General features: G+C 43.6%; 1 protein-coding gene across 6 annotated transcripts in view; it reads left to right on the top strand.

Moving 5' to 3' along the window:
• The first annotated feature begins 10,908 nt into the window (after window positions 1-10,908).
• The window catches only part of THSD7B (thrombospondin type 1 domain containing 7B), a 329,550-nt gene continuing 318,810 nt past the window's right edge, over window positions 10,909-21,648 (top strand). For 2 of the 6 annotated variants that reach the window (XM_063341433.1, XM_063341434.1), the window contains exon 1: window positions 11,091-11,153. The gene's annotated coding sequence lies outside the window, so the exon portion shown is untranslated. Of the gene's footprint in view, window positions 10,967-11,065; window positions 11,154-21,648 lie in introns of those variants that run through there. The other 4 variants (XM_063341430.1, XM_063341432.1, XR_010071985.1 and 1 more) reach the window with 4 other exon arrangements.

The following is a 21,648-nucleotide window of genomic DNA, read 5'->3' as shown; positions in this document are numbered from 1 at the left end:
GTTCCTCCTTTAAAATGCTGGGATCAGGTCCGCTGCTGATAATCCACCCAGGGACAGGGTATTAAAGCTGTGCTATGCCTTTCCATGTCCTGGAAGTGCATGAGGATTTAAATGCATTTATCTACCTTGTGTAAAGCAGACTGGCACCAGTGGCACCGGTAAACCTCTTCAGCTGCTTTGCCCAATGCAGGCAGCTGTACTTTGCTCTGCTGGGTCTTTGTTCAGAAACTACCTTAACGTACGTGTTGCAAATGTCATTTGGCTACAGAACAGCAGATTACCCTTCAATGAGGTATAGTACCTCATTTTCTCAGTAAAGGTAAATGCAGAAGTATAGCACAAAAGGTGAGTAAATGTGCCGTTTCCCCACTTCTTTAAATCCAGTTAAAAGATTTCTGTATTGAATCTTGTATTAAATGTTGTTTAAATCATCTTTTAGTTGTGTAAATTTTCCCCATAAGAGTTTTAGAAGGTTGTAAAGAGACTGTTGCAGAAAGCGACTGTTTTGCCCTTCAGACTGGTGAAGAAAGGCTTGTGCTGCCTAAATGGGAGAGGGAATTCGGCCATTTCCCAGAGCTGATCACAAAGAAACGAAGTTGCTTGTGCACGGTGTGGCTTACCTGCCTGTTTTGCAAAATAAAAACTTAACTTCCTCCAAGCTTCCTCCAAGATAAGCCAGGGAAATCCTTACGCCTCACTCAGAGTGTTTCTGTTATCAGACACAGCGAAGAGCTACATGAAGCTCTTCTGCTCCCGCTGACTTGGTCCAGCATTTTTATGAAAAGCAGCAGCAGTTGCTACCTTGAGGCATGGCGACCTCCTGCAGCGGAGACTCTAGGCACGGTTCCAAGATAACGGATGACTCTGAAAACACCACAGTCTTTATTACGAAAGCTTTTTTTTTAAGGTGGGTGGGAGAATGGACCAAAGAAGTAGTGGGAGAAAAATCTCCATCGGTTTAGATATTTAAAAGAAGTACAGATCTTTTTCACTTGGGGCAGTATCTCCTTGTATTTCCTGGTTCTTAACACAGTATAAGAGACATCTTACTGGATCAGACCAGGGGTCTGTCTAGTTTTCTGTCTTTGCTGGTGGCAGTGGAGATGATGCCCATTCCTCTCCTAACTCCCCAGAAGCATTGAATTAGGAATGTTAGAGCACGATTTTTAACTGAAAGTAGATTATTCTAAACTAAAATGTTACTTACTTTAATTAATATTGCATTAATTTTTGCAACGCCATCCATTTCCAACCCTGATTAAATAAAATCTGCTCACATGAGAATTGTAAATATTAAGGTTTTGGGATGACCTGTGAGAAAGTGTCAACTTTTTGGCTCTTAACATTCACAGTTAGTGATCACTCACAGTCACTTGATTTAAGTATTTGTTTATATTAACTGTTGTCAACAAGGGCTTTTTATTCTGAAAGTTGTCGTATCCTAGGTGATTCGTTAGATGAAAGGTGTCACCTATCATATAGGAGATGCGAGTTACGTTGACTTTTGGGATGATGCCACAGAGCTTATAGACCTATCCTAAACTAGGAGAAACACGAGTTGTAGGTAGTTTTATGTTATTTTTAGTTGGCACAGGTTCAACTAGTGAATTACCATTAGTCGTCGTTGGCTCACTGATGAATTCATGTCCTCTTAAATTATTTTTGAATATGTGCCTACAGGCTCTAACAGGCTCCTTGAAGTAATATAAATGAATAAATCAGCAATAGGTATCCACAAAACTATTACACCAGGGAGTGTAAATGGTTTAGTAAGGAAGCACTTATTTAATATTAAATATTTGTCTTAAGCTTCTTACACCTTTTGTAAAACTAACTCTTCAGCTGCTGTTAAAAATGCTTATTTTTATGTGTGGTAGACAAGACGCAAGTATCTGTGTGAAAGCTGGGGGGTGTGTGGCGAAGAGTTTGTGAGCTCTCTGAGTTAAAAATGAAGTATGGGATAGAAAACAAATAGAGACATTTTAATGGTGGTTGCTGCTAGGGTCTTTTTGGTGTTTTTTCTTTCTCTTTTTTTTTTTTTTTTAATCTGAGTGGTTGGGAAAAAATGACATGATGACAGTTAATTATAACTAATCCTGCAGCGCTTCAACACATTAATATAAAGTTCAGAGAGTTCCACCAGCAGTTAGTTATGTCCTTAGGAAGCAATGAGACTTTGCCTAAAATAGCTGTATTGTTTCCTGGCATCTGAAAAAACTACCATGTTGCTTAGTAAATACATCTGATACGGTGCTGAAAACCAAGGCTATGGTGAAAGAAGGGGTATTACAGCGTATGTTTGTACGTCCTAAGACTACAAATTGTCTTTTAAGAATCTTTTTGTTAAAAAACAACAAAAAGGAATGTCACTCAAACATGAAAGTTAGCAGTTAGTAAGACCATGGTTCAAGTAAACTGTTTCAGCTTCTTTTATATGCATCCAGAGTGGAGAAAAAAGAGGGAGAAATAACTGGATGAGGATTTCAGAGGGAGGCAGAAATTTTTAAAGTTTGTAACAGTTGCCTTAATCAGTTAGTAATATTAAGGCACGCTACAGAACACGATCGTTGCCTTTAGAACGGCTTGGGTCCATTAGTTCCCATCCTGCTGATGCTCCTGGTTGTGCTGCGCAGGGTGGCTTTGGGAATTATTAACATGGGAGAATGTGTCAAGGACTTGCTTCGCAGATTACCTGGTTTGTGAAATGACACCGATCTGGAGCCTTAACGGGAGAAACGTGGCAGAGAAGAGAGGAGCAGATAGACTGAATTAATTCCTAAGTGGTGTTAGGAGCCTGCAAATACAAGTGCGTGCGCTGTAATACCTTTCTGTGGCAGGACAGCCTGGGTAGGAGAGTGATGTGCATAGTAAGCGAGTCTTCCCCAGAAATGAACCTAACCACCTGGCTTGACTGGAAATGTCAGACAAATTTGCTATCACCCTTAAATATGGAAGAAGAAAAAAAGTAGGGGATGATTTCAAAATGTTTAATTCTTCTTTAAAAAAATGCAACAAAAATAGTTTCAAACTTGTTTTATGGCTGTTGAACTTTGCTTTAGCTCCTTTCTACATACATCCCACTTACACAGGTATCAGTGACGTGTGAATTGAATCCTAACTATTGGAAACCTGTTAAATGTAATATTTCATTTTATATTCAAAAATGCAGAAAAGTGCAATTTTAGAAGGTTATGAAAAGCTTGTTGGGGTGATGGAAAATTGCGTATAATGCATTTATTGTGTTTGCCTGTACAGACAGATAGGACATATACTCAGGCATTCCTAAATGATTTGCAAAGGTACGCAAGGCGTGTAGAAATTGAAGAGCGCTGTGATGTTTAGGCACTAAACAGGGAGCCTCTGGAGAAGGAGAGAGACCTGGTATGAAGGGAAGGCTCTGAGCTGAGTTGAACATCCCTCTCGTCTTTGGTTCTTTAGGCAAAAAGTGGTGTCTGCTTTTTAGTGCAAAGAAACCAGAGAAATCTTCTGAAAAACATGGCTGAGTATTAAGCTGTTGAGTGAATTTCTGTTCATTCTTTCACCCTACTTCCGCTCTGGAATTTTAAATTACCTCTTTTTTTTGTCTTAAAAATTGCAGCCATTTCTAGTGTGAACACTTTCCTGTTTCATGTTGACAGGGAATTTAATAACAATTTGTTTAAATAATAAATGGTACCAAGGTATTCTCTAGTATTATTAAGGCACATTTTTTTCTAGTGTTAGAAATACTTACGTGTACTGGCTTTGTAAAATATTCACAAGATAAAGACAGCTAAATCCAGTAAAGTATGGCAGTAAGTGAAAGCTGTTCGTTATGAGTGTGGCTGAGTCAAACCAGATTTCTGCAGACGGCTGTCTACACATGAAAACTTCTTATCACCACCGACGTGTTTGGTGGTACCCTTAATCTCTTGCATGGATGCTCACAAGTATGCGACAGGATTCGGCCTCCTTGAGGCAAAGCCCTGCTTGGGAATCTCCTACTCTGGTGCGTATCTGCAGAGCCCCAAGGCGTGACTAAGGATGACGGGCAATAACTAAGCAGCATGTTAAAAATAGCAAGTCAGTTTAACATCAGCATCAGAATGCCGTTATTGATTGTGTTAAGCAAATCCCTTACCTTGTATTCAACACTTAATTAAAGCAGTGGAACAGAAGAACTAAAAAAAAGAGGAAGAAAAACCCAAACCAAAGCAAAACCAAAATTATAAGAAAATAACTTGAATTTTAGTTTTCTGCTCCATAGATTTCCTACCTAATAATTAGTCACTAGCATGAGCCGCCTTTATCTCTTATTATCACCTTTGTTACTAACCAAGTGGTGTCTCAAGACACAAAAACCTTAATACTTGACAGGTTCCCCAGCTGCTAAATTATTGCCAGTTACTATTTGCAGGAAAGCCCTTCTTCGAGTAGGTACTCGCTGCTCTTTCTGTAAAGCAAGACTCCAATCAGGAAAGGTTAATAGCTTGTGAAGTGCCTCCATTGAAGCTTTTCTTCTTTTGCATGGCAGGTGGAACTCTTGCCCTGCCGTGGCTGGCGAGTACGTGGCCGATGCATTGCTTCATGCTGCACCCTACTCGTGTCTTTCTTTAACTGGCACGCCATGCTACTTACAAAGGACTTTCTCTTACACACCAATACAAGTATCGTGTTTCCTCGAACACTAACAAGGCTCTAGCCAAGAAGATAATTAGTCTTTTGCAGTAGTTCTGGTCTGTGCTATAATTTGCGGTGATTCTTTCTTTGATAAATATTCCTCCCCCTTCAACCCATCGCTGGCATCAAAAGGTCTGATCCTGCATTCTCAAAAATAACAGTCAAGATGATTTTGAAATTTGAACTGGAGAAATGATTCCAGGGTCGGTGACAATGAAAAAAGCCCTTGTGCAGATCACGTCTCTATGATCCGTATGGTGTTTTCTGATCTTTGTGCACCAGGGCATGTATAATTGCGTTAGCAGATGTGCAGGCACAGGGCGTGACCCAAAAAGATGTAGAATGCAAATAGTTAATGCTCTCCTTTGGTGGAAGGGATGTAGGACATCAGATCTTAAGTCTAATGATAATGTGTAACAACTAGTGATTTTCTACGCAAATCCACTCTTGTGGGGTATGAATAATGTCAACGTTCAAATGTATTTCTCCCTTTTGTAGAAGTTAACTTGCTCTTGAAGAGATTTTCAGTGTGTAAAATGCCAAGGGACAGCTCTGGCCACGCGGCTCTTGTTTGTCACGGTGCTTGCTAGGTACAGACAGCAGAGCCCTGTCCTCCTCGAACACTTGGGTTGCTGATGTGCCTACAAAAGGAGTGGGCCAAGAGCAGTCAGCCGTGGAGGAAATGTTCTACTTTCACTTCCGTTATCAGAAAAGCTCTTTGATTGCTCTAGGGTTTTTTTCTCCCCCATGTTACGTGCAACATCTGTAACCCCCTGTGGTAGGGTGCACGGTGGGGAGCGGGAACAGGAGGGATGAGCAAGAGCGAATCTCCACAAGGTGGCTGGGGAGCCACTGGGCAATGCAACGGGGTTGAACCTCCACTGGTACTTAGGTCTGATTTGCAATTTACACCCTCTGCTACCTGTGCCTTGAGCTGTGGTGTGCAATAGTCACAGAAAGGGGAGCTGTGTGTCCCTTAGGAAACACTTGCCACCATTTGTGGGACACAAAGAGCAGAACTTGGGCGGAGAAGAGTAGGAAGGGACAGATGGCTTGTGGAGAAGAGGGGGCTGGTGTGCTTATCAACCTCTGCGCATCTGGCAAACCCCGCGCCGCAGGGAGGATTGATTTCAAATCCCAGGTCAGCAGATATTTCAGGTGCAGGCAGGGCTGCACACTGGGATTTGGGGTATTGTGCTGGGTTGGAGTAGTGGGTGTTGGGTTTGGACCCAATGTTAAGTCTGGCTGTAAGCGTTCGCAGAGGTATACTCTAACTAGAACGTTAGTAAAGATAAATATCCTGCCTGTATGCGTTTCTTCTCTTACTAACGAAGTCATCATCTAAGGATATGTTCACAACAGGACTGCCATCAATTATGCTGGTGTCTTGATAACTCCATAATTAAAAATAAATTATGTTTGGTCCTTAATAGGACTAGTATTAAACTGAATGCCTGTTTAATCTCTGTTAAATCTGCCACAAAGAAATGACGCCATGAGAAGTGTGAATGAACGATACCCTTTTTCCCCCCCCTCCCTGTTTCTAATTACACTTGATGGCACTTGCAGTGTCCCTTGTGAATGCACAAAATTGGTGCAGCAGGGGAAATGCAAGCTTCCGTATGCTGCAGTCTGTTCATTAGCATCGATTTCTGAGGCGCTGCCCCTAAGGATGAGAGGATAATTTCTTTTTTTTCAGGTTCTCATGATCCCAGCTTATAATAGACTATTAAAAATAAACTTCTAAGCCTCGGTGTAAGTTCTGGAACAACGAGAGATTTAAGAAACTCCTCGTAACCCGCCTTTCTTTCCATGGAGCATTAAAGCTGACTAACCACACCTACTTTGTGCCCGTCCTGTGTGTAACACTTCTCCAAAGCTGTGCCTTTAGGCTGCAAATCCATTGTGGCAGGCATTCATTATCTCCTTGGCTTTCTGCTTCTTTTCTCTGGTGCCATTGACTTCAATATGAAAGCTGATACTACCACAGTAAAAATGCCATACTTCGTATATGGAAAAAGCTGACATTTGTTTGCAGGTATAATATCCTGGTAAAGATTACACAGTTCAGAAATTTTTTCCTCCCCCTCCCCCCCCTTTTTTTTTTGTTCTGAGATGTACTAGCTTTTGTGGTACGATGCAGCCGTCACCACGCTTACAGTCTTCAGTATATTCAGTACAACAAAAAAATAGAAACCTGATCAATTCATCCAGCTGGCTTTGATCTGATTTGTACAGTGTCTTTTATTAACTTTGGGCACAGGAATAAATGCTTAGTACTAGTGAAAAGCGCTCAGATTTCCTGAAAGTTCAACATTAATTATTATTACTAAAATGGCACCCAAGATACTTTCCTTGATTTGTTTTTTTGGTGTCTTCCTCTTTTTAAAAAATGGCTATCTAAAGAAAGAATCAAATTTAAGCCCAACTAGCTTAAGTAACAAATCATAGTATGCACATATTAATGGTAGAGAGGAAGAAAACAAATCATAGGTGAGCCCTAATTTTGATAGCTCTTCATCCGCATTGCTCTAGTAACTCCTTTCAGAGAATGTAAAAATTGATGCAGTATTATGAAAGACTTCCTAACAAATATGGGATATACTGGTAGGAACATTTTGTAACAGTTTGGTCACTTTCCATTAACGCTGTAGCGGGAGGCTCTTGTTACCTTGTATCGTTTTGGTCTGAATTTTTGCTCCCTAAGAAACAGACAATAAACTTGGCGACGTGTTTTTATACATACTTTCCTCTTCTTTTTAAGCCTGGAATTCCATGTTTTGAAACTGTTCTCTCTTCCTTTATGAGCTTTATTCCAGATGCTGTGCAGGCAGGTTGGTTCACATCCCCAGGGTACCGAGTACAGAAAAAGACGGCTTCTTTGCCCGTCTTGCTGAAGATAGACCTGCCTGTAGTCTGTGGCTTTCTGCCCAGCTCTGCTGGAACTGGCTGGTGCCATCGCGAGGCTTGCCAAAATTTTGCACAATAACAAGCTCCAATCTACATAACACCTGGCCTGTACAAACCAGGTCATTATGAACTTGATCCAAGCTGTCATTCAGGAGGCTTTGTTATTCCCTTCTTAGGCTGAGCCAGTCATCCGTAAGCAAGAACTGGCGTAGTGCTTCCAGTACTCGCACTACTTGGGTACCAGTTTTCTTTCTTTGAGCCCCACAAAGCAGGCGAGATCCACGTACCAAGAGCATCACAAATTGCAGGAACAAGAAGGAACAAGTGATCTGGGCTAAAAAACAACCTAACAGGTTACTCCGAGTTCCAAGCTCCTTCATGCTCTACATTTTTGCTTTTATTTTCCTGTTGCTGCTTCTTGGTCTTTTACTTCAGCTTTTCTACTGAAATTGAGAAAAGCAGGTTTATTTCCTACATGTTTACTCCATATTTATTTCCTACACATCTTTTAGTCCTCCGTAAAGATTTTGAGGAAAACTAAAGTCTCAAGGAAGATAATCAAAGCCAAAACGTGTGCGCTGAAGAACGCATCAGTGTGGCACTCAGCTGGCTGTAGGGCAGCGAGGACTCTTCTCGCCCTCTTGCGCTGCCTCTTTTCATCAGTGCTGCTCCTGGGGCTGGGGTGAGGGGGGAGTTCAGGCTCCCAGACACTACATTAGCTGCATTAATGCAAACTCTACATTGGCAAATTAAGTTGAGAGTTGCAGCGGTGCAGTTTGCCAGATGCTTCAGCTCCAGATGAACCGTGGGGTGCAAAACGCAGCTCCTCTCGGCAGAGGACAAGGCGAGGGCTGTAAGAAGGGAAGCAGAGTGTAGCTGCCTGCACAGGGATGGTCAGGAGAAAAAGGCATGTCGCTTGTGAAAAACCCCTGACATTTCAAGAGATGTTTTCCATTCTGTAACAGACAAAAATGAGACCTTTCAAAACTTTTCAGTGGAAAAAAGAAGCAGGCAACAGAGAAGCAAAGCTGGGGCTGGTGCAGCCCGGTGGGTGCCCTCTGCCACTCATTACTGGGCATTTGGGGTCGGGCTCTCTGACCTGAGGAACATCCGGGAGAAAACCTGTTAAAAACAAATCATCTTTAACAAATGCAACTCTTCTCACAAAACTTAGTTTGGAACATTCCTGACCAGCTCAAGTGCAATCTCTGCTGGACTTCCCCAGTAAACCTCCAGGATGCTGCCTCATAACTCATGAGAGCAATGGGCAGGACTGAACCTGGAGGCCAGAGGCTTGTGTTTCAATCTCTGATCAGATTTCATGCCTTATGATAAATATCCTCACATCTCTCTGCCTTCCGTTCTTCTCTGCAATCTCTTGCCTTTGTAAGACAAAATCTCTCTGAGGCAGGAATGCTTTTTTGTTATACAGAGCCCAGCGCACCAAGGTTCTGGTGTCGTTTGGGGTCTGTAGGTGCTATGGCGAGATGAACAATTCTTGCATTAGGATTTACGGATATTTAGTATTTCTGTAAAGAAAAAATAAGATGGGAAACAAGTGTGACACAACTGGTTCATTAAAAAATTATATACATTGTTCCTGTTGAATGAAAAACATCTGGTGGTGAGCTAATTTTCAGAGCCTGAAGAGGTTATCCCAGGGGTACGGTGCTAGCGCAAAGGTCATGTATTAGTCTTAAAGGGCCTAATTGTAATTCGTTTATACCAGCTTCATGTCAGTGGAGTTATTTCTCATTCTCAGTAGTCGTAATTAATTTCACACTCCACATAGTGTGAGCACGAACCTTCTTTAACAACGCAGAAATAAAAACTGTGTGAAAAGCTGGAATAAATATTGTAGTAATTTCATTGTGTGTACAGTCACCTGGTTCTTGCCAAGTTGAATATATGCATTAATTTTTCCTGAATAACACCTAAACTTACTGACTGGGTATATAAAAAAATGTTGGTTGTGCTGAATAATGCCTATTTGAATTTTTAAACAGTGCAGGTAAACTAAACTGAGATCATTCACTTCATGTATTTAAAAAGTGATGGATTCAGTATCTACCCTGCCTCCTCTCCCTGCAATCGATACATATTCCCTCCTTAATCGAGGACTTCAGCCAGTTTGGTGATCTCTTGCACTAATTAAATTCCTAAAAATATGACTTAGATGACTTTGAAAGTCAATGGGGCTAACTTTCCTCAGGCAAAGCTTGTAGAGAGCATATTAGTGATTATCTGGGGTTGTTATGGAAGTACTGGAAGGATCCTCATGGCAAATGGATTAGAAGATTGGCCAGCAGGTCAAGGGAGGTGATTTTCCCCCTCTACTCCACTCTGGTGGGACCCCACCTGCAGTGCTGCGTCCAGCTCTGGAGTCCTCAGCACAAGAAGGACACGGACCTGTTGGAGTGAGTCCAGAGGAGGCCACGAAGATGATCAGAGGGGCTGGAGCACCTCTGCTGTGAGGACAGGCTGAGAGAGTTGGGGTTGTTCAGCCTGGAGAAGGCTCTGGGGAGGCCTTATAGCGGCCTTCCAGTACTTAAAGGGGCTACAGGAAAGATGGGGAGGGACCTGTTGCAGGGCCTGTTGCAGTAGGACAAAGGGTAATGGTAAAAACCAGAGGAGGGAAGACTTAGATGATACAAGGAAGAAATTTTTTACAATGAGCGTGGTGAACCACTTGAACGTGTTGCCCAGAAGGTGGAAACATTGAAGGTCAGGTTGGATGGGGCTCTGAGCAACCTGATGTGGTTGAAGATGTCCCTGCTCATTGCAGCGGGGATGGACTAGATGACCTTTAAAGGTCCCTTCCATCCGAAACTATTCTATTATCCTATGCAAACATCAGACCTAGAGTTTTCAACAGTAGGGCTCTCCAGACGGTAACTGCTTCATAGTTTCAGGGCCCTGAGTGTTTTAAGCGCTTGCAGAGGTGCCTGCCCGGCCCCATCCCTGTATGCATTCTATGCTTTACGAAAAATGCAGAACGGGGAATTTGGTGTGGGCTAAATATACAATTAAAACTCCGTATTCACTCATTTTGTCAAGAGCTACTGCGTATTTAACAAGATACGCGGAAAACGCGGTCTGCGTTTGCGTTAAAAGCTTAAGAAATAACTTTCCACGGGTTTTTAAACCTCCACGGGGTTTGCAGCTGCCGGTGGCCAAAAGCCCGGGAGCCGGCGGTGCGGAGGGGAAACCGGAGCCACCCTCAGCGGGGCGGGAGCAGCCGGTACTGGGGAGGGGGGAACCGGCCACCCCCCTCCCTCCCTTCCCGCCGCTCCCGGCAGAGGGCGCAGGCGGCGCCGGTTCCCCCGCCGGCCGCGCCGGGATGGATGGGCGGGCGGCTGCCGCCGAGCCTCCATCTTCGCTCCGCCCGGCTGCGTGGGTGAGTGTGTGCCCCCCCGCCAGCCCTCCATCCCTCCTCCCCTCCCGGGGGAGCGGACGGCGCCGCCCCCCTGCCTTCCTTTCCGCCCCCCAGCCCGGGCTCGCCCGCGGCACCGGCACCGCAGAGCTGCCGCCCCGCCGCCGCCAACCGCGCCGGGCTCCATGTCGCGCCCCGGGTTTGCCAGGAGGTGCGGCCGCCCCGCTGCCGGGGGAGCGGGTGGGTCCGGGGAGGGGGTGAAGGAAGAGGGTGGACGGACCCACGGGAGAAGTTGCGGTGGTTTTTTGGGAAGCGCTCCGGCTGGAATTGCTGTGCGGGGGAGCCCGGCCCCGGCTCCGGCTCAGTCCCCGCTGGCGGGAGGTGCGGGGTTTGGGCTGGGGGCGCCGCCGCCTCCCCGGCACAGGTGAAGTTTGGGCGGAGAGGAGGGACTCGGGCAGCGCAGAGCGGTGTCACCGCCGGGCGCGGGGGCTGCGGTCCTCTCCCGGCCGCCGGAGAGCTTCTAAAAGTAGCACGGGCTCTGCTGGGGAGCCGCCGCTTCTCGGGCTTGTGCCTTTTGTCGGGCTGAAAAAGCTTACTTTTTCACCCAGTCACAGTCCTGAAATGTGTTTGGCTTGGCTTTTTCCCTCCATTGATTCTTCAGTCGGTGATTTTAAGTAAGGCACTCTCACACGCTTCTTCCTTCTTTACCATTCATTACTTTCGACGTTTATTCTCAATTTGTCATGCTTGTCCTTTTATTTATTTCGTGTATTGTTATTTATTCAAGGTCAAACCGTATAGAGTTTGGACTTTATTTGCGTGAAGATATGAATGAGGACTCAGTGTAGACGTGTTCCTTCCCTCCTCCTCCCTCCCTCCCACTCCTGTGCCTGCCTGAGCGTTTCTGGAGAGGACTTTTAAAAGAATAGATGAGGGTCATAAAAGTACTTGCTGACCGCTGCCTCCAGCTCTTTTGTATAATTGAAATATATTGTTTAATTCCTCTAATGAAAACGAAAAAGCAGCTTAAGGAATTGATTTTCCCGAGAATGTAATTTTTGAAAGAAGCTGTGCAGGGGCTGTCATTACCGTGCGCGCGGGTGAGTGAGATAATGTACCTGTTAGAACTCGCTATCACTGAAAGTACGTGAGAGGGGACGTGGTGACCGGGAGCGCTGCTGTTTCTTGTGCCTTGTGTCACGCAGGTTCCTTGTGTGGGTGTTTGACTCATGTCAAGATCTTCAAACTTTAAGGAAACTCATTAAAAGAAAGTGGCGAACTCTTTAGGTTCTGGAGGGTTTTTAGTGGCGTTTAAGTAATGTCATGTCAAAGATGAAAGAGATGGCGTTAAAGTAACGTGCTTGAGGAGGTGATACTTCTCAAAGAAGAAGACAGGTGGGGGTACGGCGGGGGGTGTGATGTGTGTGCGTCGCTGCGCTTTGGCTTGGTTGGTTTGTGGGGATGTGACCTCAGAATGCAGAACATAACGGCTTTGCGGGAGTAGGCTCTTCGTGTTAAGTGCTGAATTTTCCTAAGGATGGAAGCAGAGAGATTCTGTACCTTATACCTTTGCCGAGTCGGTTTTAGAGCATTGGGGAAGTTACTGCTTTAACTGATGCGAACATCAGCAAGAGGAGCGTGATCCAGCTGTCTGTAAGTCATGGCAGTTTTGCTGCTTTCTTTGGTGGGATGGGATAAAGTTTCATTGTTGATTATTACAAAAAGTATTTAGACACTTCTCAGCAAAGCCTTTTCTGCAAAATCTGTGAAGAACAGGAGGTTGTACATTCTGGCTTTTTTATCTTGGTGGGAAGCTGTGTCTACTTGTCTTCATACGTAAAAGCAGAGGCTTTTTTTCTGATTATAGCGTTTAAAAGCATTTTCTGAATCAGAAATAAACAGTGCTCATTAGTAAGCTTCTCTTCTGCTTTGCCACGATGGTGTTTCAGAGATCCCATTTCACTCTGGTAATGGGAGACCAGAAGAGCTATTGAGCTCCATCTGTATGCATTAGGGTAGGTGGTTGATTTGTACCCTGGGGCCATATTATCTGCTATTTCATTACTTCTGGATCAGTAACGGTATTCAGGAAAACTGTATTTGTAGCGGCTGCTTTCTAGGGACGTCTCTTCACTAGAAAGCCTTCACCGATAAGGATCGCACTGACGCCTGTTTGCTGACACACAGTTCTGGTAGGAGGCACTTTGGCTGCTGCTTTTACCTGCCTTTGATGGCACAAAAGTTCTGGGGTTTGCGAGTAAGAAGTGGGGATTCCCACGGCTCTCCTTGCACTTCAATGTAATTAATTTTTTTCATTTTTTTCTCCCTAACCGGCCTTCAGTCTCTTACGTCTTGCCCTCAGGCAGATGAACAGAACTCCCGTGCCTGTTTCAGACACTTGCTCCGGTCGTATTTGGGCACGGCAGCAGCTCTCCCAGCGGCTGGTAGGAGAGGAGAGCACGTGAGGAGCCTGAGCTGGAGCGAGTGAAACATGCCAGATGCTGCAGATAGCTCGTGCCAAGCTCGCTGCTGAAGAACAGCGATGCTGGAGTGGTTTTTGGGGCGTGGAAAACCCAGGTGGTGGTTGCACTTTGGAAGCTTTTGATTTCCCTGTTGCTGTTGGTAGGTGAGCAGGGGGGTCGTGTGGTGGAAGATGCGGTGTGAATGGTCCTATCCGGGTGTCCAAGGCAACTAAATTCGTCTGGCTGCGCAGGCTGTAAGCAAAGAGTGGGATAAGAAAATACAAAAAAAATATTAATTAAATAATCCCTGAGTTGACAGTGCTGCGCCGACAACGTGAATGCCCGTGTCTGTTCTGCTTCCCTGCCCTGCGATGCTGCTTGCACTCCCGTACCTTAACCGAGAGGGATTATGAAAGCTGAGCCACGGGGAAGCTGTCGCAGATTAAAGAGGTGGTGGAAATGCCTCCAGGCTGTTGTTCAGGGAGGTGAGTTCTCCATTCCCCGTTAGAGGTGTATGCTGTGCTTTAATGGTGTGTGCTGTGCTGGGGCTTGATGCTAGCAATGGGCTGGATAGGGGGGAAAAAGGAAATCTGTCTGCTGCTTGATGCAAAGGTTCTGGGAACTTCTTGGGGCGTTTTGTAGGTGAGGGAAACTGTCCTGCTGGACTGCCTTGAAGCGTACTCAAAAAGTACGTGGCTAGGCTGTCAGTTGCTAGGAACTTTCTTCAATCTCAGGGGTTTTATGTTTCAGTATGGTGAGACAAAAACATTGATTTCACGAAATGTTGGTGCGTTGTTCTTTATTAACACAATAGAAAATGCAAATTTATGTTGTCCCGGACGCAGTTCACAGGCTCCTGTGTTAGCAGCGTTGCTGGGACTGCCTAGGGTTGAGAGCTTGTGTGGTTTGCCTGTAAACCAGAGAAGTTAAGGAGCTATGGATGGGCTGTCTTGCCTTATTATAATTGAGTTTCATGATAAGACGGAATCAGACTTCCTGGACGAAAATCTCTGTGCTGTCGTGGCGAGTTGCTTGGTGTGTTCTGGGTCCTCCCACACCATGAGATTTTGCCCACGCGTCGCTCCAGCTCTTTGCCTGAGCTTTGAAAATCTTAAGTTATTACTGAGAGAGCATTCCAGATATTGGTAAAGCTGCCTGTCCTCTTGTTTGCCCCAGGATCATGTGAAGTAAGGTAAAAGGGAGGGTGTGCTGTGAAGTGGAGGATTGCCAGGTGAGGCCGGGGTGGTGCTCATGGATGCTGAGCCCTGCAGTGCTCGTCCTGGAAGCCATGCATCCCACCGCATCCAAAGCTGCTTCCAGGATGTTGATGAATTGGGTGCTGTGGTAGGGGAAACGGGTAAAGCACCACAGGTAAAATAAAGTACTGTTTATTTGGAAAAAAAATAAAATCTCCCAGTGATTTGTGCTAGAGGATAAAAAACGTTGTGTGGGTCATTTAAAACCAGCAAGTCTGCGAGGAAGGCAGGTTTCCCTGCCTGCTCTTAGTCTGCAGAGGTCCAGTCTCTGAGTCACTGACGAACTGTCCTGCCCTACTTCTGTGTCTAAGCACAAGTGCTTGTTTTTAACATGAGAACCAAAAAAATACTGTGCTTTCGACTAGCAAGCTTACCATAAACATGCTGGTAATGCTATTTCTGCTTTGAATACCCCCTTATTGAGTTATCTTTAGGCATTCTTTTGTACTTCTGCTGTATTTAGCTTAAACCCTTGAATATTAAGAACATGCTGCACCACTTTTGTTGGGAATGCTTTTAGTTGCGCTTCCTTTCTATTATGATTTTTATTTGTTAAGCTTTTATTCTGACTGAAACAATCTTCTAATTGTTTTATAAAAGCTTTTTGGTTGCTTCTCTCTCTTTCCTCTTGAGTCTCATCCAGCTAATGCTCATATTTTGGGTCTGAAAATCAGCTAGCTACTTTAAAAGGAGGTTGGGATTTTTTTCCACCTGCACTCACACAGGAGGCAGCTATTTTGAGAAAGTGTATGAAATGACAAGGACCACCGACAAAGCAAGGGAAAAACTGTCTTAATGATGTAGTAACTTCTACCTGCCTAAGCTGTCTTCGTTTTATGCGGTGGATTGTGCCTCCCTGTACTTGCCTGCCTGTTGCAGCACCATCCCCTTTGCTTAGGGTTGGCAACTGGCCGCCTGTGGGGCTGCAGGGCAGCGCCACAACGTGTGTGTGCGTGATGGAGGATATCCATACGCGTGCTGGGTAGGCGCTAGTGGAGACGGGATAACATGTGAGATAATCTGCTATTCCCGCAGCGGCTCCGGTGGCCCTGGGTGATGCCAAGTGCCTGTTGGTGAAGGCAGAGGATGCAAATCCAGTTGTGGTGCAGTAAAGTATGAAAAGTATTTTAGCTGAGGTGATTTGACCTGAAAGGGTAGTATGAACGAGGAGAGAGGGGAAAATAAATGCTTTTATAAAATAAACAAACATTCAAAACCACTTAAAAACTGTTAGAAAGTGGAGTAATAGTCACCCTCCTGATTCAGTTGCTGAAATAGAAAATGTAAGTATTTCTGCAGAAAAAGGATATTCTGTTAGTGAATACTGGGTACATTTGAAAGGTTGGAGATGGTCTAAAATTAATGTGGCAAACTTCTGGTCCCAGCCTTGCTCAGAGTGAGGGGGTACTCCTTGTCTGTCTTCAGGTTGCCAGGAATGGACAGAAGGATGCTATGTGCCATTTAGCTCTTTCAGACTGGTGTGGCCTTCCAAAAGAAAGATCAAATGAAACCATCTCTTCAGTTGTTAGGTATAACTGTGGCCGTTTCTGATCCATCTCCCACAATAGTTTCTAATTCCTATTGGCATTGTTTCAGCACATGGCGAGAGCAGTGTGGGCTTCTGTCTGCTGGGTTTTCAACAGGAGATTGTGGAGAGTGGAACTCGCCAGAGCAGAGATATAGAAATATATATATTAAAAAGAGTTCGTGGTTTTTTTTTCTATATATGTATAACAGGAGAGTGATATTCTGTCTCTACATAGAAGTGTTTTCTTTGCTTGGGCACCTATTCTCACTGAACTGCTGGGTTTTCATTGCAAAACTGCAGTAGAGAGCAGAGCAGTGAGGCTGAGGGTGCTGCCCCGTGGGAGTAACGACTCCTGGGCGTTAATGAAGGCCTTCAGAGATACTTAAAAAACCTGTAGGCTGCAAATATTTAAGATTCTGTAATTAATTTCAGACAGCTCTAGTAAACAGGATATACAGCTTTAGTAGCGGCCAGAGCAGCGGAGTTTGTGATTGCAGCTGTCTCTAGCAGTGATGTAAAGTTTATGTAGCATCAGTTTTTAGTGTGTGCTGTTCATTCATGAAGGAGAAAACTTGGATGGTGGGAGGCTTGACAGATACAGCAAACTTTCTTTTCCAAACCCATCCCAACAGGAACACAGTAGGATTTCTTCTTGCGGTGGGGTTTGGTTTTTTCTTTTTTTTTTAGTAGTATTGTTTCGCTATTTAAATATTCATTTGTGTTCCATCCGTGAAATGTTTTAGAATAGTCAGGAAAATAACCTGTCTGGTGTGGGAATATGTGTTGAATTGTATTACAGCTGTTAATAAAACAGATAATACGCCCACAGCAAAAACCATAATGGATGGAAGAGGGACCTGAAGATGTAGCACAATAAAGGTGAGCACAATTCAGCCGTTAATGAATGGGATTAAAACTCGTGTTTATGAGCGAGGGAGGCTTTCCACTGGGATGGAGTCTGTTTTGTGGCTGGCTTTTTGTCTCTAGTGGCTTGAAACAGAGCTCTCTTCCAGAGCCTTTCTGAAGCTCGGCACGGGTGATTTGTATTCTCCCGGAGAGTAATTTGTCGGGAGATGAACAGCAATATGCTCTGTGTTTGCTGGAACAGCAAAGACAAGTCCAGTTAAAGACTTATTTTGGGGGGTAAAATAATTTTTAAACTTTCCATCAAAAATAGTCATAAATACCTGTGGTTGGCCTAGATTTTTTCCATCTCAAGTACTTTAGTGGCAAATTCAGGTGCTGCTGAAAATAGAGCGGCCCAGAGCTTCCAGCTGGGGAGGACACAACTTGGTCTATGGAGAGCGTATTGCTGGTGAAAGGTCACCCTTTCCGAAGAAGTAAAGTGATTTGGGAACTTGCAGAATTTTGTCTAAACGTTGCTGGAATTCATGATAGTATTTTTAAGTAAAAATCTGATCCAAAATGGAAATTGAAACAAGATAGGCAAAAGGTTAAATTGCCCCCAAATGAAGCGGTCATTTTTCTGGAATAAAACTTGGCTGCCTGTAAATGAAAGCTTTGGTGTTGCTTTCTAGCAGAAGCAAAAATAAAATAAGCGTTCAGTTCTTTTTCTTTTGAGAAGGGAGGTGTGGGGGGTGTTTGTGTGTTTGTTTGTTTGTTTGGGATTTTTTAATATTTTTTTCCATTTAACAGAAAAGCCCACTGATCCTCAGGTTGAACTCTGAGAGCATTGAGGGTTGCTGTCTTCCTCTTACTTCTGCTTTGGTGTTGAGCTGGGATGATTCTCTCTTCTCCTCCAGTATCAGGTCTAAATTAGGTACTAAAGATGTACATTTGATAGAGTAGCACCCAAATAAGTTATTTTCTGAGGCTTTTGTTAACACTTCTTGATTCTAGAGATGCTCTGGTTTGGTTTTTGTATCTCTGGAGCTTGAGACTGGAATTTGGTAAGGGAGGGTTTCTCCACAGAGCTTGCAATACCTTACTCTTTTGTCTTGTTTTGCTAAACACAGAGAGATGTGAAATGAGTCTGAGATGTTTGGTCAGCGTAGTGAAATGACCAAGAAAAACATGACCGGGGCAATGTGTGGTGCTGAAACTAACCTGGTGGAAAAACGAGCAAACATAGAGAAGCTTTACAAGTTGTCAGGGAGCGGTGAGATAATTGTGTGGTTCATAGGAAGGAAAACAGTAGAAAATGTTTAAAATAATACAAAATTGCTTGTACTAAAAAGTCTGCAAAGATGACGGAAATTTGTTATTGGGATGGGGGAAAGGGGATGTGTTAGTGACAGCCAGGAGATGGTGGCAATTTGGAATGGAGATGTGGTCTGATGGGAAGGAGTTTTGGTGGGTGCAAATGAGACAGAGAAGCGGCAAACAAGCCAGCTGGTGTCGAGAAACAGATTCGGACTGGAAATGTGTTCAGAAAGCAAATGGGTTGAAGCCTCTGAGTGACAAGGAGGGAAGAAAAGACGTGAAAAAGAGGCATGATGCAGCTTCGATTTCAGTGAGCTGCAACAAAAAGAGGATGTTTTGTGTCACTCTGACCATAATGGAAAAAGGAATTAGAAAGGAGAGGAGAAACTTTAATGAACAACCAAGATGGAGACACAGAAATGATGGAGGTATGTCAAGATTTGTTTTTTTTTCCCTTAAATTAAAAAAACCACCCTACTCCCATCCTTCCAAAAGCTAAGCCACCTCTCCGCCCTTCATTTTATATATTTAGCTACATCAATGTTGATGTATCACGTCAAATTCGTTTGATATGTGTGCTTATATCATGTTTAATTTTGGCAGGAAGTATAACACTAATTACATTTACTGTCAAGTTGTTTGCCTCTTCCCTGTGCAGCGCTAGCTGAGCCCGGCTCGCGCTCTGTTTGAATAGGTACAACTTTTTCCCTGCCTATTTGGAAGAGCCTTGGCCGTGGAATACCCTTTCTCTGGGTCTAGAGAAGTATTAGCTTGTCAGTCTTCCAGATGAGCTGTAACGACTTTCATACCAGGAAAGGTTTAATGCAGAAAGGTATCAATGGGCTAGAATTACCAGGTTTGATTTGGTTTTGTTTGTTTTTTTTTTTTTTTGAGAGAGAGAGATTGGGAGGGGAAGGATATACTAGGGTTTTTTTTTTTTAGGGGTGTGTGCAAGGTATTTGGCACCCTGTAAAAGACTGCATACATTAATTATACTTCAAAAAGAAAATGCAAGATGCCTTCGTGGGGCAGTTCTGAAAATGACGTGCTTTATTGGTTTTGTAGATATCAGCCTCCATGTTTGGTGGTTTTTAAAATACAAATTAGATTAAGACAACAAATAATAAGTGTATTATTTTCATTCTGGGATGCTCTTTATGGAATATTTCTGAAAGGCAACATGGAAGCTGAGTAAATATAGAGGGGGCAGGAAGGCTGAGTGGGGAGTGGTGTTAGCAGGAATAAAGAAAATGGAATTTAGCATTGTGGCTTCACTGAAAATAATCCTGGCAAAAGTCATCCTCCTGCAGAGGATGATGAGGGGGAATGCAGTGTGGGATGCTAAACTTTATGCAGCTATGAAAGCATCTTCAAAATGATCTACCAAAATACTTCTGGAAGGCAGAACATCTAAACTGAAGTGATTTAGAAGGGCAGGCAGGATTTGGGAAGCGTCTGATCCTGTAGAGGAGCACGTTTGGAGACAAAAACTTTGGGAATTACTTTTCCAAAACTGACTTCGGTTTGTGGTTAGGATTAATGCATGTCTGCTGTTAGGAAGACACAAATAGTTACTATTTTCTGCTAAACTTGAAAAGAAAAATCTGAGTAACACTACTGGGACTGAGAGCTAAAGGTCAGAAACTTTGAATAGCAGCATTAATTGCTCCCTTTAAAGGATATAAAGGATCAGAGTCTTTAAGGGCTTGCCTAAGGAGGAGAGCAGTATTAATGCCAGTAAGCGATGACACAGTGAGACTCAAAAAGGAGAGCAGGGGCAGGTTTTTTCCTTGTTACTCCAAAATCAGATCAACGTACAAGTGACTTGGGTGTTGACTGTTTGAAGTATTGCAGCATTGCTTCAGTCGTGTGCTGTCTTTAATACTTTCTATTCCATTGCCACTGTTGTGCAGGATCAAGCTTCAAGAAATGTAAACAGCAGGATTAGATGATGTGGTGTGTCACCAGATTGCCTTGGGCCATCCTGCAGACAGATCTGTTATTCTACTTTTTAAAAATGTTGCTGAATCTCTGCTAGATCGTTATTGCAGCCTTTCGGTAAATGATGCCACACTTATTTTTTTTTTTTTCATCCTTGTCGTCTCCAGGTTTGCATCTTTGTGTTTGCAAGTGATGCTCTATTCTCTTAGTTAATGTTTTAATATTACTGACTCCTATAGAAAAGATACAGTGGCTTAGAATATGTGAGTTATCCTATAGATGCTGCTACTGTGTTGCTGAGCTCTTATCCTTAGTTCAGGCTATATTGGAAAAATGTAAATATTGAGAGAATCAGTGATACATGATAGAACTTGCCACTGAAGTGCATTATGTTGTTTCATTGTGGTAATAATTTTTAAGAAACTGGGATTTCCGCAGCTGCCTGTAAGATTCTGTATAATGATAATGAAGCTATTTGTCCTTTCCTTCTCTCACTGACATGTTCAAGAAGATTACTTGCATGCTTATTCAAGCAAGCGAGGGGTTTGGAAATCAGAAGTTTCCCAGTGTCGCAGAAACAAATAAAAATCTCTGTTATATATATAATTATGTTTGCAAAAGTACCCTCATTGTAAAGGCACTTGAAGCGATAAAATGTGTTGGGCTTTCCTCACTCCTGAGATGTTTTGGCTGCTGTTTGCCTCCCTTGCAGTGTCCTTTAGAAAAATTCCTCTTGTCTCTAGGGAATGAGGAGAGTTGTGAGGGAAGCATCATAATTTGCAAGCAGAAATGTTTTTTTTTTAAATATTTAAATTGGTTTAACTTCATAGCCACAGGTGGTAGGGGTTTTTTTCTCCTCTTGATTTCAGATATGCTTGTTGATGATCTGTGGAAAATGATTTAGATTGGGCTTTTTCAGTTAAAAATTAAAAAAAGTACTTGTCTGCCGACTGCTTTTTAGGCTAAGTTACCAGGATCTTGCCTTCACTGGGATAGTTTTTAGAGTTTGTAAGCAAATCCTGTTGGTCTATGTAATGATGTGTTTGGATTAAGTTTCCTCCCTATTGCACATTCTACAGCAAAATGTGTTTTCTGTTAGTCTGGTGGATAGCTGTATAGGATAGATTTTGTTTGCCTTTGGAACAGCAGAAGTCTCCTCGGCAATTCTGTTAAATTCCAGATATTTCAAGGGAGGGGAGCGCACCTCCTCCCCTTGCCCTGCCCAAGCGGCTCCCCCTTAGGCTGGGCTCAGGTGAAAGGGGTGGGAAGCTGATGGACATAGCTCAGAAAGTTTCGATGCTGATAGTCTTGGATGGTGTGTGGTGAGTAAAACATACAAAGGAAGGTTAAAAACTC

This window comes from Chroicocephalus ridibundus, chromosome 7 (genome assembly GCF_963924245.1).
Source record: "Chroicocephalus ridibundus chromosome 7, bChrRid1.1, whole genome shotgun sequence".
Taxonomy (NCBI): Eukaryota; Metazoa; Chordata; class Aves; order Charadriiformes; family Laridae; genus Chroicocephalus; species Chroicocephalus ridibundus.
Note: the sequence above shows the minus strand (reverse complement) of the source record. Positions and strands in the feature narration are given on the sequence as shown.